At 40.0% G+C, this 15023-nt stretch overlaps 1 pseudogene; it reads left to right on the plus strand.

The window, feature by feature from the left end:
• The first annotated feature begins 12181 nt into the window (after positions 1 to 12181).
• On the plus strand, positions 12182 to 13853 carry LOC121754393 (annotated as a pseudogene).
• Positions 13854 to 15023: the final 1170 nt, after the last annotated feature.

Here is a 15023-nt window from a genome sequence, read left to right on the forward strand (position 1 = left end):
TGTTCCCAACAACTATGTGAAAGATATAAATCATGTACATGATAAGTTCTAAAAAATCACATAAAGAATCTTTATGCGTCAAAGTAGAATTCAGACAATCATATGTCGAATTCCATCTATGAGACATATCCATAGTAAAATTCGTATATCTAACATTCTTTTGATGGCAATATTTCTTCCATGCTTTGCCAATAGCTGGCTTTTGATGGATTAATCTAACTGCAGTTCTAATAGGTCTAACATGCTTTTGCCATAATTCAAGCGCATCTTGTACACATAAATTTAAAATATGACATATGCATCTTTGATGAAAATACTTATCTCTAATTACCGGAGCACAAGCCGCAATCAAATCGCTAATACTTGCGGTGTTAGCAGTTGCATTATCAAAACCAATAGAAAATATCTTGTTGCATAATTGAAACTCATTCAAAACTTGTATAATCAAATAAGCAATTTCGGGTGCAGTGTGTGGAGTTTCAAATTCTCTAGTCATAACATCAGAAAAAAAATTGATCATATTTAAAAAGAGGCGTACCTGACAAACCTGAGCCACCGGGTTGGAAGTTTAGTTGGGTTTGGGTAGAGGTAGTGCCACATTCTACTGGATGCTTTGTCACCAAATGGCGACGGAGGGTGCCATATCCCCCACCACTAGCAAATTTGTAGACTTTATCACAATAGTTGCAATACACATGAAACGCCGATGTCTCTTCTTGAGAGTGCGGATCATGAGGACTTAAAATCACCACCGGAACCTTCTTGTAGTGTTTAACAAAAATATCAGATTTCAAAGCTTTTGTAGTGTCAGTGGGTAGAGGGGGAGAAGACATCTCCTCATTTCAGCCGGTGTTAGACGGAATATGAGAATGAGATCTATCATCGTTGTTGTCCGAGTCCGATGATATAGACACGTCGTACTCGCCATTTTGTTGGGAACCATCGCCCCCGCCCCCACCTTGATGCATTTCGGCGAGTAGCATGGCCATCCTATGATCTTCTTCTATATATAAATATAATATAAGTTGAAGTTTAATTAGGAACACAAAAAAAATTAAAAAAACTCAATCTTATGAAATTATGAATTGTAAAATAATTTAATTTTTTAGAACTTACTTGCAGGTTCAGCCGCCACTCGGGAAACCTCTTCCATAACTTCTCGACGACTAGGTCGCCTTGATTTCAGGGACGACTACTTTGATCTTGGGCAATTCCTTTACCCCGATCACCACGTCCCAGTCCACCACGAGAAGAAGACATAGTGATAAATGAAAGTAGTATGGATGGAATATGGAGTATGGAATAAATGGTAAATTAAGAACACAACAACAAATATAGTAGTAAGTAGTAAGTAGTAACTAGTAAACAACTTGAGCAATTAGAGAAAAATGAGGAGAGAATAGAGAAAGGGAGATCGAGAATGAAATCCTTGTTAACACAAGAATGGGGTGAGTAAAAATTAGGGGGGAAGTGGGGTATTTATAGGAGTAAAATTGGAAGAAAAAAAAATTTGAAATTTCAAATTCGGCCGAAAACCGACGGTTTACCGCCTGAACCAGCGGTTCAGTCCACGATTTCTGACGAAAACCGCCGGTTTCTGACCGGTTTTCAGGCCTATACATTGCATCCTACGCCCTGCCACCTGAAAAAGCACCGGAACCGTCGGAAATCGGTGGTTCAAACCGCCGGTTTTTCTGCAACCATCGCCTGCAACCCTACGCCCCTAGCCGGAATCCGCTGTTGGACCCGTTGAACCGCCGACCGCCTGAACCACGAATCCCGGTGCCGGTTCATGAACCGGCGGTTAACCACCGGGCCGGTTCGGTTTGTGCATGCTTAGGTGCACCGGTTTACACTGTCCATACGTATGTAAATATTTCCTTACTGCAAAACTAATATCTTTTACCAGAAATTCGTTGGGCACATATAAATAATACTACCCCCGTCCCTGAAAAGAATGGATGTTTGGTTTGACACGAGTTTTAATATATACTCCCTCCGTCCCTGAAAATTTGTCCCAACTTTCCTTTTTCGTCCGTCCCCCAAAATTTGTCTCATTTCACTTTTACCATTTTTGGTAGTGGACCCCACATTCCACTAACTCATTCCTACTCACATTTTATTATAAAACTAATATATAAAAGTCAAGCCCACATTCCACTAACTTTTTTAACCCACTTTCCATTATATTTCTTAAAACCCGTGTCCGATCAAACTGGGACGAATTTTGGTGGACGGAGGTAGTAATTGGTAAAGTAAAAGAGATGGAGATAGAGTAAATAAAATGATACATAGGGATATTGTGTTATTTAATTAACTATTCTAAATTAGATAGTTCATATTTTTTCGAAACGGACTAATAAAAAATAGTTCATAATTTTCGAGGACTGAAACTCCATATTTGTGAAAAGACAGAAAACTATGTGGCTAGAACTAATTAAAAATAAAAAGATTTTGAACTTAGCACAACCACTACATAGTGTCCTAGGTCAACTCTGTTAATGTAATAAACTCACGAAGTCACAGTGTCATTACAAAAAAATGTTTATGTCAAATAAGGAGGTTCATATTTGTTTTCTAAATAAATTATCTATGCTTTACAAAAAGTCTTCAATCCTGGTGTCTCAATTATAATTAAAAAACTTCCAAAATTACAAAAGATTGACAATTATTTCCTCAACTTAAGAAATTGCGTCTCTAATGTGATGTCATTACTAAAATAAACTACCTATACTTTGACATAAAAAACCCTTTAAAATTTTTCCTGACATAATTAATTGCGTCTATAATATTTTAAACTTTTTACAAACACTAGGGATATTCTCGGGCACCGTTGGGGAATAATTATCAAATTAGGGTTTATACACTCGATTATTCATGGTTCTATACTTCTAGAAGCTCCATTTTTTAGCTGTAAAAAAATGTATAACTACGTAAAAGCAAAGATTAACCAAAATATTCGTATGTAATTTTAACAAAAAAAAGTAACTAAGGTAGTATTTACACACATGAAAAAAATATAAAAAACTCCATTTTATTATAAAACTAATATATAAAAATAGGATTCACATTCCCTTCACTGAGTTTTCAACCCACTTTCCTTTACATTTCTTAATTCGTACCGAGTCAAAGTGTGACATCTGATCTAATGGCGGACGAAGGGAGTAATTGGATTAGGGATGGAAGTGGGGTCGTGGAAGGAGTACAAGCAAAGACAGTAGGTAGGTGTGGGGAAGCAAACCATATCCCACATTGGATAATAAACAAGAGTTGCAAGCATATAAATGGGCTTCCCCAACTCCATTAGTATGAGGCCTTTTCGGAAGTACCCCAAGAGCAAAACCGTGAGAGCTTTGCCCAAAGCGGACAATATCATACTAATGTCGAGTTCGGGTGTGCACCACTAAATCCCAACAGTGGTATCAGAGCCCTGGTTCAGGGGCTGGGTCTGTGTGGCTCGAGGTTCGGTGGATTGCGCTTGCAAGTTCTCCGATGTCTCTGTGTGAGCTCGACCAAGACCTGGGGTGACCCGGTGACGTGTGTGTGATCTTGGTCTGGTGGTTTTGGGTTGATCTGTGACCTGTGTGTGATCTTGGTCTTGGTTTGGTGGTGAGGGTGATCTTGGTTTGGCCTCCTATTTCCCTTTACGCTTACGCTCAACGGTAAAGCGCTTCTCAACGACCTCAGCGGAAGCCTCCTCTTCCTTCTCTGGAGTCTCCTGGGTCTTGGGAGTGCCCTCCCCTGTTTCTTCCTCGTCCTCCGAGGTACCAAACTGTAACTTCCTTGCCCTAGTCGGCGCTACTAAGTCATCATCTACTTGCTCTGGCGGGTGTTTCTTCTCATCATCCTCTTGTCTACAGGCGTTTCCTCCATCTCCGACCCATCCTCTAAATTAACAATTTCTTTCAGCCCTACGTTTTCGGGGTTTTCCACATTCACATCGACATACTCCTCTGCCCCAACTTCCTTACCATCGTCCTCATTGACAATCTCTTTCTCTGTTTCTCCTGCAATAACAACAGGGATTTCTCCCTCAACATCAGAAGGGATCTCTCCCTCAACATTCCCCTCGTCATCCTGTTCAGCCTCTCCATTATCTCCATCATCACCAACAACATTCTCTTCACCATCTACTTCCTCTCTATCTCTACCCTCCACATCACCCTCAGCATCTTCCTCAACATCCCTCTCATCACCCTTAATACCCTTTGGCTCGTCATCACCCTTCTCCTCCAGTTCTTTTTCTTCTTCCTCCCCTGCTGCATTACCCCCATTCTCCTCCTTCTTGTCATTCCCTTCTACTTCCTCCACTAGTTCCTCATGGGGACACTCTGTCGCCTCTGTATAGGGCAGGACATGGGCATGGGTAGATGTCGTGGCTTGGATTTCGGCTTGGATCGCCGAGGAAGGGGGTTTTATAACATGGGTTAGGGTGTCGGGTAAGTTTTGGGGGATTTCTTTATTTGAGGTTAGGGATTGAGCTGTGGGGTTCTTCGAAAAGTCGACGGTCTGGGTGGAATTTCAAGCGGGTACAGGGTGGTTTCTTCTTCTTGACATGCCGCCGCCATGCGAAGAATTCCTTCATGATTTTCTCTGGATCTGGCTCGTCGGTTGGCTTTGTAAAGGCATCGGCGGTTGCGGCAAGCGGGGTGGTGGAAATCGTCTTTGGCATGACAGAAATTGTAGTTGTCACTGCTGTTGGCTCCGGCCTTACTGCAGTCGGGGTGGGAGTCACGATTTGTGTTGACGACGTCGCCGCCTCTGTTTGAGGAATGATCGGTGGCTTCTTTGCGGGCAGGTTCGTCAGAGATTTTGACGTAGACTAGCTGGTCTTTGCCTTGGTAGGTAGGGGATTTTTCCGTCGGCTGGTATGCTTGGGTGGCTGGTTCTCCATGACTTTGTGGTCGGAAATCTGCGGTGGCCGGTGGCGGTTCCGTCTAAAACTTACACAAAGAGAATTTGGAGTGGTGAGGTTAGGGTTTTCTAAAATTGAATGTGTGTGTTGTGAGAGAAAATAATTGTGAGAGAGAAGTTAATAGGGTGAAGGAAGTTATTTTAGGAAAATTTGAAAAGAAGATAAGGAAATAAAAATAAAAGGAAAAGGGATAGGGACGGTTGCATGATGATGCAAGCAACCGTATGCCTCCTCCTGGGCAGTTTTGAATTTTGAATTTCAAAAATTGAAACTTCACCCCATTTTGACTGAAAATTCTCCCCCTCACTTAACTTCTGTTTTCAAGCTCCCTCTCACAATACAACACTTAGGAAAATATTTTAACTAAAAAGATGAGACGCCGAACCACCAGGTCAAGAGGATATGAATCCAAAATATTTTCAATCTCAAACTACTTTTCTAGGTATGCTTGGTGTTTCAAAAATATTTCTTTGTTTTTTTGGTAAATGATTTTTTTCTTTGTTTGGAATTTTAATATCAAGACTCAGGAAACTATCCACACATTATTTAGGAATTTTTTTCTTTGTTTGGTAAAAATATGTTGGTTCAGTCCACAGATTTTAAAACTCCATCCTATCTACCTAACCTAGGAATTCCTGAAGAATACTTAGCAACCTGACCAGTTAGGCAATAGTGGCGAGCATGCGTAGAGGAATTTTTTTCCACAACTCTATTTGCTCTGAGGCCAATGATCGTGTAGGGCTCTATCCACTTGGACTTTAGCTTTCCGGGCATCAGTTTCAACTGTGATTGAAATAGGAGCACTTTTTGACCAACCTGCAACTCCTTGAATCGGAGGTTTTGTCGTGCCATAACTTGGTTTTCTCTTTGTACCACATCGCAGCATCGTATAACTCAAGCCTCAATTCCTCCAGCTCTTGCAGTTGGAGCTTTCTCTCCTCCTCAGAGGTCTGGGGCTTCAGATTCATCTCCTTAACTGCCCAGTAAGCTCTATGTTCAACGCCCTCAGGGAGATGGCACATCTTGCCGAAAACGAGCCTGTAAGGCGACATTCCAATGGGGGTCTTGAACGCAGTACGGTGGCCCAGAGAGCATCATCCAACCGTTTGCTCCAATCTTTCCTCGATGGGTTAACTGTCTTTTCCAGAATTCCTTTTATCTCCCGGTTGGAGATCTCTACCTGCCCGTTTCTTTGTGGATGATATGGAGTGGACAACCTGTGATGTACTCCGTATTTCTTCATCAGGGCATCCATGGTTCGGTTGCAGAAATGCATTCTTTGATCTGAAATCACCACCCTGGGCACTCCATAGCGACTGAAAATATTGGCTTTTAGAAACTTCGTGACCTCTTCTGCTTCACATGTGGCAGTCGTCTTAGCCTCTATCCATTTCGATACGTAATCTGCTGCCACCAGTATATAAGAATTTCCGTAGGAAGACGGGAATGGACCCATGAAGTCCATCCCCCAGACATCAAACACTTCACATACGTTTACTAGGACCTGGGGTATTTCGTCACGATCGGAGATTCCCACGGTCTGTTGGCATCGACCACAACTGTGGCAATACTCATATGCGTCTCTATTCAGTGTGGGCTAGTAAAAACCGTTGTCTTGAACTTTCCTAGCAGTTTTTCTTGGGCCAAAATGCCCCAGATCTGCGAACCAGGGTTCTGCATTCAGCTTAAACTTCCCTTTTTCTGAATCTCCTGGACCAGTTATCGCTAGCACTTCCATCCATCTAATCGGTCTACAAGAATTCCCCACGTAATACAGATGCTCTTCTGGGAACACATCTGATATAGTTTCCTCTGTATCTCCTTGAAAAATTCTACTTAGATGATCGATTACCTTATTCTCGGTCCCCTTCTTATCCCTCACTTCCCAGTCAAATTCTTGTAGTAACAACACCCATCGGATTAGTCTTGGCTTAGACTCCTTCTTCACCAACAAGTACTTAATAGATGTGTGATCAGTGAACACTATCACCCTGACCCAAGTAAATATGGTCGGAACTTTTCAAAGGAATACACAACAGCTAACATTTCTTTCTCTGTGGTATCGTAGTTCTTCTGGGCCTGGTTAAGACTCTTCGAGGCCTAGGAAATTACATAGCTCTTCCTATCAATTCTTTGACCTAGCACTGCTCCGACGGCGTAGTCGCTGGCATCGCACATTACCTCGAAGGGGTGATTCTAGTATGGAGCTCTTAATATTGGGGCTGATACAAACTTATCCTTTAGGAGTTGGAAGGCCCCTTGACATGCCTCGTCAAAGACAAAATCAACATCATTATGCAAGAGGCAGGCAAGTGGTTGCGCGATCTTCGCAAAATCCTTTATGAATCTTTGGTAAAAACCTGCATGTCCAAGGAATCCTCTCACTTCCTTCTGACTTGTGGGATAAGGTAGCTTCGAGATTACATCCATCTTCGCCTTGTCGACTTGGTTTCCTCTCTCGAATACAACATGGTCCAGGACCATTCCTTCTGGGACCATAAAATGACACTTCTCGAAGTTAAGGACGAGGTTCTTCTCTTCACACCTTCTCAGAACAACATCCAGATGACCTAAGCACGACTCAAAAGAATCTCCGTAGACAGTGAAGTCGTCCATGAAGATTTCTATACACTCTTCTAGCAGGTCGGAGAAAATGCTCATCATACACCTTTGGAAAGTTCCAGGCGCATTGCATAAACCGAAGGGCATCCTCCTATAAGTATACGTGCTAAAAGGGCAAGTGAATGTTGTCTTGTCTTGATCCTCTGGGTCGACGTAAATCTGGATGTAGCCACTGTAACCGTCAATAAAACAAAAGTATTGTTCCCGGGTAATCTCTCCAACATCAGGTCGATGAAAGGCATGGGGAAATGGTCTTTTCGAGTGGCTGTATTTAACTTCCGGTAGCCTATACATATTCTCCACCCCGTGACTAATCGCGTGGGTACGAGCTCATTCTTTTCATTCTTCACCACCTGTATACCAGACTTTTTCGGCACCATGTGGACCGGACTAACCCACTCACTATCTGGGATCGAGTAGATGATTCCCAAGGACAGTAGCTTCAGCACCTCCTTCAAGACTTCTTCTCTCATGTTCGGGTTTAGTTTCCTCTGTGAATCTCGGTAGGCCTTTGCGCCTTCTTCCAAGTGAATATGATGCATGCAGAGAGATCGGAACCGATTCCCACCAGACCTGATAGAGTCCACCCGATAGCTTTCTTATTCTTTCTGAGCACTTCCAGTAATTTACCCTCCTGACGAGTTTTCAGAGGTTTATATGGAAAGTGTTGTTAAAGATTTTGTTGTAGAGGATGGCGATGAGAAGCCCAAGGTCGGTCTGATGGTAATGCCAGGATTCTGGATAGGTGGTAGCATCATTGATACGAGGGTACTCGTATCGGTTCCGGCAGCGCGAAGTCGCCGGAGAAGGTCTAGGTTCGTTCGCGGGATCCTCCCGTCGAGCAGCCTAGGGTTCTCGGTCAATTAGGGTTTGACGAGATGAACTTGCGGAAAATAAAGTACAATAAAGATAAAGTAACGATAAAGGATAAACTGAATTGATATTTCTTGAATGAATAATATGAAGGTCTCCTACACATATTTATAATATGTGGGGATACAATAATATCCTACCAAAATCTAGTAAATCAAATATAATAATATCCTAAGCAAAAGATATGGAGAATCAATAACTAACTATGGAAAAGATAAGATAAATCAATGCTAAATGACTAATAAGATATGGAGATAATTTAGGAATATGCTCGTATCAACTCCCCCACGGTTAAAATTCACCTTGTCCTCAAGGTGGAAACCACGACAAAACGAAGAGTGTCGCGACCAGAAGCTTTGGCGAGGTATCTCCTCCCGGATCAAACGCACACCGAACAGTAGAGCATCTCCCTTCATCACCTCCATAAAAAATCATCAAAGGATGACCATCGTGGTTGCCAAAATTCATCGTTAAAATGGGAAGCTTGTCCACGCATCCCAGAATGCTCAAACACGACGTGTCCTTGCACGGAGGAATCCACCGTGTATCACCATCAAGCGATGTTGGTCGATGATTCGTTCTTGCAACATCACCATCAATTGGATTCGCGTCATCATTAAAACCTATATCATCCAAATTGTGAAATGTCTGTGGAACTCTACTCTTGCTGAGAGAACAACTAATGCAGTCGCGTTTCACACCCTTTGAAATCTTCAATTTTATAGAACCGGGGAAAATAAGAAGTACAAAATGAGTGACCGATGTTGGAATAGAATTGGAGTCGCTCGACTGAGAGATCACGGCTAGTGGGAGTGGGTCATCGTCGTCGCCCTCATCTCCATTGATATTGTGGCTGCACAGAGGAGCTAGCGGGGAGTTTTGCATTGGTGGCTGCTGCAGGCTGCCTGCGATGTCGGAGTTGATGTGAGGTTGCACGGTGTAGGGTACAGCTGAGTAGTGCGACGCTGAACGGAGGGGCTGGTGGACGCTGAACGCTGGGTCTGGTGGAGGACGCATTGCAGCGTGTGAATCTCTCAAACGACATTTGTTTGCATCCATCCGAGAAACCAATTGCTCGACAGTTGCAGTCAAGTGCTCAAGCTGTGAAACCAAGGCAGCCCACTGTAGGTTCGGTTCCAAATTCGGCGACACTGGATCACGTGCCACGCCGAGAGGCTCCATATGGCCGACACTGTTGTGAGGTTGTTGGTAGGGAGGCGATGGTGGCTGGAGGGGCTGGTAAGGCGACTGTGCAGCGGTGTATAGCAGAGGTCCGTCTGGTGGGTCAGGTTCGGGTCGCGGGTAGGACACCGAAGAGGGCCTTGGCACACTAATGGGAGGCGCTGGAATTGGGCGCACCGGGTCTGGATAGGAGAATCCAAATTGCACGTTCTGGCTCTGGAGGTACCAACACGATGTGGGGCTCAGCATGGGCAGTGGCGAGAGGAACGGTCTATTGAACTGGCGATGGACGTAGTCAGTGTAGGTGTATGACATGATGGCGGAAATACGGAGGATGAGATCACAATGAAAGCACCAGATGATACGAGGGTACTCGTATCGGTTCCGGCAGCGCGAAGTCGCCGGAGAAGGGCTAGGTTCGTTCGCGGGATCCTCCCGTCGAGCAGCCTATGGTTCTCGGTCAATTAGGGTTTGACGAGATGAACTTGCGGAAAAAAAAGTACAATAAAAGATAAAGTAACGATAAAGGATAAACTGAATTGATATTTCTTGAATGAATAATATGAAGGTCTGCTACACATATTTATAATATGTAGGGATACAATATTATCCTACCAAAATCTAGTAAATCAAATATAATAATATCCTAAGCAAAAGATATGGAGAATCAATAACTAACTATGGAAAAGATAAGATAAATCAATGCTAAATGACTAATAAGATACGGAGATAATTTAGGAATATGCTCGTAACAATCATCCAGTCTCAAGTCTACCCAACAGGTATAAAAGTTGCAGAATGACACCTCCTGCCTTTCATCGCTGCTTGAAAAAAAAAACCTAATCTGAACGTAGCCCTGCCAGATGCGTGTCTCAGATACGTAGAAGAAGCGGTTATCTTCTGTTTCACTCGATGAAAAATGCAGGTCCCATTGGGGAAATTGTTGTAATATAGAATGTGATGTGCTCTTTAAAAATGAACTTGGAGAAATTGTCCACTGCTTTTTAATAGTGTGTTCCTTGTTGATGGATGTATTTGGCCATCTCCCACTTGTTTGAATAGCTTGTTTCATTCTCATTTTACTGCTAATATCTTTGTAGTCGTACCTGATTTATAACTTGACTCAAGCCACATCAATCATCAATATGGGTGTGTTGAAAAAAATGGATGAAAAATATTAGAAGTAGTTTGAGTCTTGAAAAAACAAAAAACTTCATATGCCAAAAAGCTGGGGTCAGATTATACTCACCTGGGCTCAATAACTCTATGCCTGAATAACAAATTATCTGGCTTACAATAGAATGGTTTTGGGCTTAGTTTATACCAAATTTCTATCAAAATAATCGTTTTGACTTAATTAAATCATATATTCACATGTAAGTGATTCTTTAGGGAAGAATATATGTACTGGAATTTTTAAAGGGTGCACTATCGTATCATTATTCAGAAAAAGAAAAGAAAAGAAAAAAGCAGCTATTATCTTTGTTTAATTTGAAGCCTTGAAAGTTGAAATTTCCATGTTGGATTGAATCAACTTATCTGGTTAGATTTTAATCATAAGATAAGATTGTCGGTATCGTTTAAAAAATGGAAGTGGTTATAAGATGAACTTTTCTGTCTGTTTAATTCAAATTAAAACTATGCATGGAGCCCATGATTCTTTAATTATTTTACTGCGTAAATATATGCTGAGCGTCATAATATGCAATTATGCATGTTTCTATGCGAAAAGGAGCCAGGGAATAAACGCCAATCATTTAATAATTAAAACCCACTAACATAATATAAATGAATTTAGAGCTGTCAGTCTCTAAGGAATTTCTTTAATATAAAAAATTACTCACATCAATTATTGACTATACATCATACTATATATCAAAAATGCAAAACTCTAACTGAATCAGAATCAAACGTGGCAAAACTAGTAAACTACAAGAATATAAAAATATATAGTGGGGAAAACAAAATATAATCTTTTAATTTGTTTTTCATAAATTATCTCTCAAAAGTATTTTTTATTAGCATGAAACACGTTCTGGTAGCCAATAGCGACCTTAATCAAGTATCAATTCGCTAAGCTATAATATTTTTAGGTGTATTGGCGGCTAAGCTATAATATTAATATCATAAAATTTTCTAAAATTTCTTTTTTTACACAAATTTTAAACTTGACATATAATATCACGAACTTATATAGTTGTTGCATTTGGATATGATTATCACTGAAAAATGTTCATTTTGTGATTACAAAGTCCCTAAAATGCAGATATGATTATCTATCTCATTTTAATGTAGTCGTATTTTGTTGTTGGTGATAAAATGCTACAGTTATATAAGTTCGTGATATTATATAGTATCAAGTTTTAAGTCCATGTGAAAAAATAATTTTTGAAAAGATTCGTGATAATATGCGTCAATAACCCTATTTTTTATTCTCTTAATAAAATTGAAAATTTCATGACCTAATAAATATTGATGGAATTTTAACACTGGGTCATTTCTTCTATATAAGTATATGCGAAACACCATCTTCAAAATCAACATTCAATATCAATCTTAAATACCTATATACTCTTGAAATCTTTAAACATGAAGATATTTTTCAAATTTATATCTATCATACATTTAATACTATTGATCAATAGTATTGCATGCGAAGCAAAACTATCCACCAAGTTCTACGACAGATGATGTCCGGACGCCGCCGCCATAATCCGCAAATCCATCGAGAAAGCGGTCTCCCGCGAGCCGCGCATGGCGGCAGTGGCGGATCCAGGCGGGGGCAGGTGGGGGCGGTCGCCCCTACCCGACCGTCCGGAGAGCCTAAATTTTTCATTGAATCAATCCGAAAATAGGATATCCGCCCCCTCCGTAGAGTGTAGAAATATTTTCGTTTTCAATAAATGTCATATAAAATGTAGTAGTCCAATGGTTTGGTTGTTGGATTTTTAACTAAGATGTCTATGGTTCAATCCTCAACAAAAACATATTTATTTTCATTTTTCATTTTTTATTTTATCAATTCATATTTCTTCTAATTATCAAAATAATACCTTTAAATACTACTAAGTTGCATATATTATGTTGTTATATTTATTCTTTAGTTAAAATCATTTTTAATTTTGTGTTAAAGTCTTTTTTATCCTAAATTACTTATAATTTGATCCATGCATCTTAATTATTCTCTATGTAACAAAATAAACATTTTAAATATTTTTGAAATATAAATATTTAGTGCTCTACTTATATCACTTTTGTATATAATATTTACAGTGATTAAATGTACATATATTTACACTAATTTTATATTTTAAAATGAATAATACATATTTGCAAGCTAAAGCATGTTTATATTTATATAATTTTTTATTTTAAAATGAATAATACATATTTGCAAGCTGAAGCATGTTTATATTTTATTAATGAAGCTAGTGCAGTAGTGCTACTTAAATATTAATATAATATTTATTTATTTTATTATTAAAAATAATATTAAATTAAATATTTAATATTTAAATATAAGTTTCGCCCCCGCCATTTTCGGGTCCTGGATCCGTGATGGCGGCGTCCCTCATCCGCCTCCACTTCCACGACTGCTTCGTTCAGGGATGCGATGCTTCCATCTTGCTCGATGAGACCGTTACTATCCAGAGTGAGAAGGGGGCCATCCCCAACGCTAACTCCGTTAGAGGATACGACGTGATTGAGGCCGTGAAGCGTGAGATCGAGCGCGTCTGCCCCGGCGTTGTCTCGTGCGCCGACATACTCACCCTAGTCGCACGGCACGCCTCCATCGCCGTAAGTATACAGCCCCATCCATAAAAAATAGTTTTTTTTTTTTATTTTGGTCTATCTACAAAAATTAGTCTCTATCTAGTTGTAGTACTATTATTAATTTTTTTTTTATGAGATTAATCTCATTTTCCAATAAAACACTTCAGTCACTTTTTCTTTCTATCTATTTCGTATTATACCAAATTTGCATGAAAACTTATTTCATTAGTGTTGTTCACAATCAAGATTATTTCTTATGGACAGAGATAGTAATTAAGCTACACGCACAAGATTCCTCAGCTCAAAATGACATCGAGAGAGAGTTGTGCAGGTTGGCGGGCCGTGGTGGAATGTGCGGTTGGGAAGAAGGGACTCGACTACGGCCAACAAGTCACAAGCAGAGACTGATCTCCCAAGCCCTTTCGTTGATATCAACGCGCTCATTCTTGCATTCGCCATTAGGAGAAATTTTGGAATAAGTAGTTAAATTCGCTGACCTTTCGTAATTAGGCATTCAATTCGCTGACCTTTCGTAATTTAGGATCGAGGCATGTGTATTCTTCAGAATAAGGGATTTGTGATATTTTATCTTATTTATGTTCATTTTTAATATTATATCCCTCTAACCATTTATCAATTGCCTAAATTACCCCCTTCAAATTTTTACCTAAATTCTACCTCATAAAAAATTGAGCCACCTAAATTCTACTTCATAAAAAAGGATTCAGCGTCGTTTCTGTCCCAAATCACCCGCCTTTTTTATTCCAAACCTGCGTCCACCCTTCTCATCTCCCCTACACGGTGCCTCCACTCTTCACTGCCTTCATCTCCTATTTTCCTCACTCCAGACCAGTTCCATCCTCTTTCACGGGTGCCTCCATTGTTCGCCGCCTCCGCCTTTACCTTTCTCTTCCGTCTCTTTAACACAAAATAGTTGTGATTCTGTAAGGAATTCAAACTACACATATACATATTTCTGTTTCTGTATATGTAATATGTATATGTACATGGTTTTTGTTTTGTCTGCCATATATACACGTCTCAAAATTAAGGTAGAAAATTTGACTTGCACTTGTTTGAAATTTTATGCACCAGAATACATATATATGTACACATTTGTTTGTGGCATAATACATACACATACAATACATACATATATATAAATGAGTGATCAATATCTAACTAATTTTAAGTGTATAACTAGAGAATAAATCTCAGCCACACATCTTGTTACACTAATTTAATCTTATAAGTTAAACAAATTTCGGATTTTTGTTAAAAATAATAGCCCAAGGGAATTTTCGGAATTCAATATATCAACGTGAATTTAGCGCAATATATCAACATGAATTCAGCGCTGATTTCTCCCAAATTCAAAGCACGATGTCATCCAAATTCAAGCGGTGATTTCTTCCAATCGTAACCAAATTTGTTCATAGAATCAACGTGAATTGTGTTCGCGATTTCTGAACCAAATTCAGCTTCCTGTCTAAATTCGTTCACGTTTGATCTCGACTTTGGATTCAACTTCCCGGTCAAATCGCGACGTCTGGATTCAATTCCTTATCACATGGATTCAATTCCGATACATTCATCGGAAGATTATTTCGAGTCTGATTCCTCTTCATCGGGAGAGGAATGAGAAACTGAATCTAAA

Source organism: Salvia splendens, chromosome 11 (assembly GCF_004379255.2).
Source record: "Salvia splendens isolate huo1 chromosome 11, SspV2, whole genome shotgun sequence".
Lineage (NCBI taxonomy): Eukaryota > Viridiplantae > Streptophyta > Magnoliopsida > Lamiales > Lamiaceae > Salvia > Salvia splendens.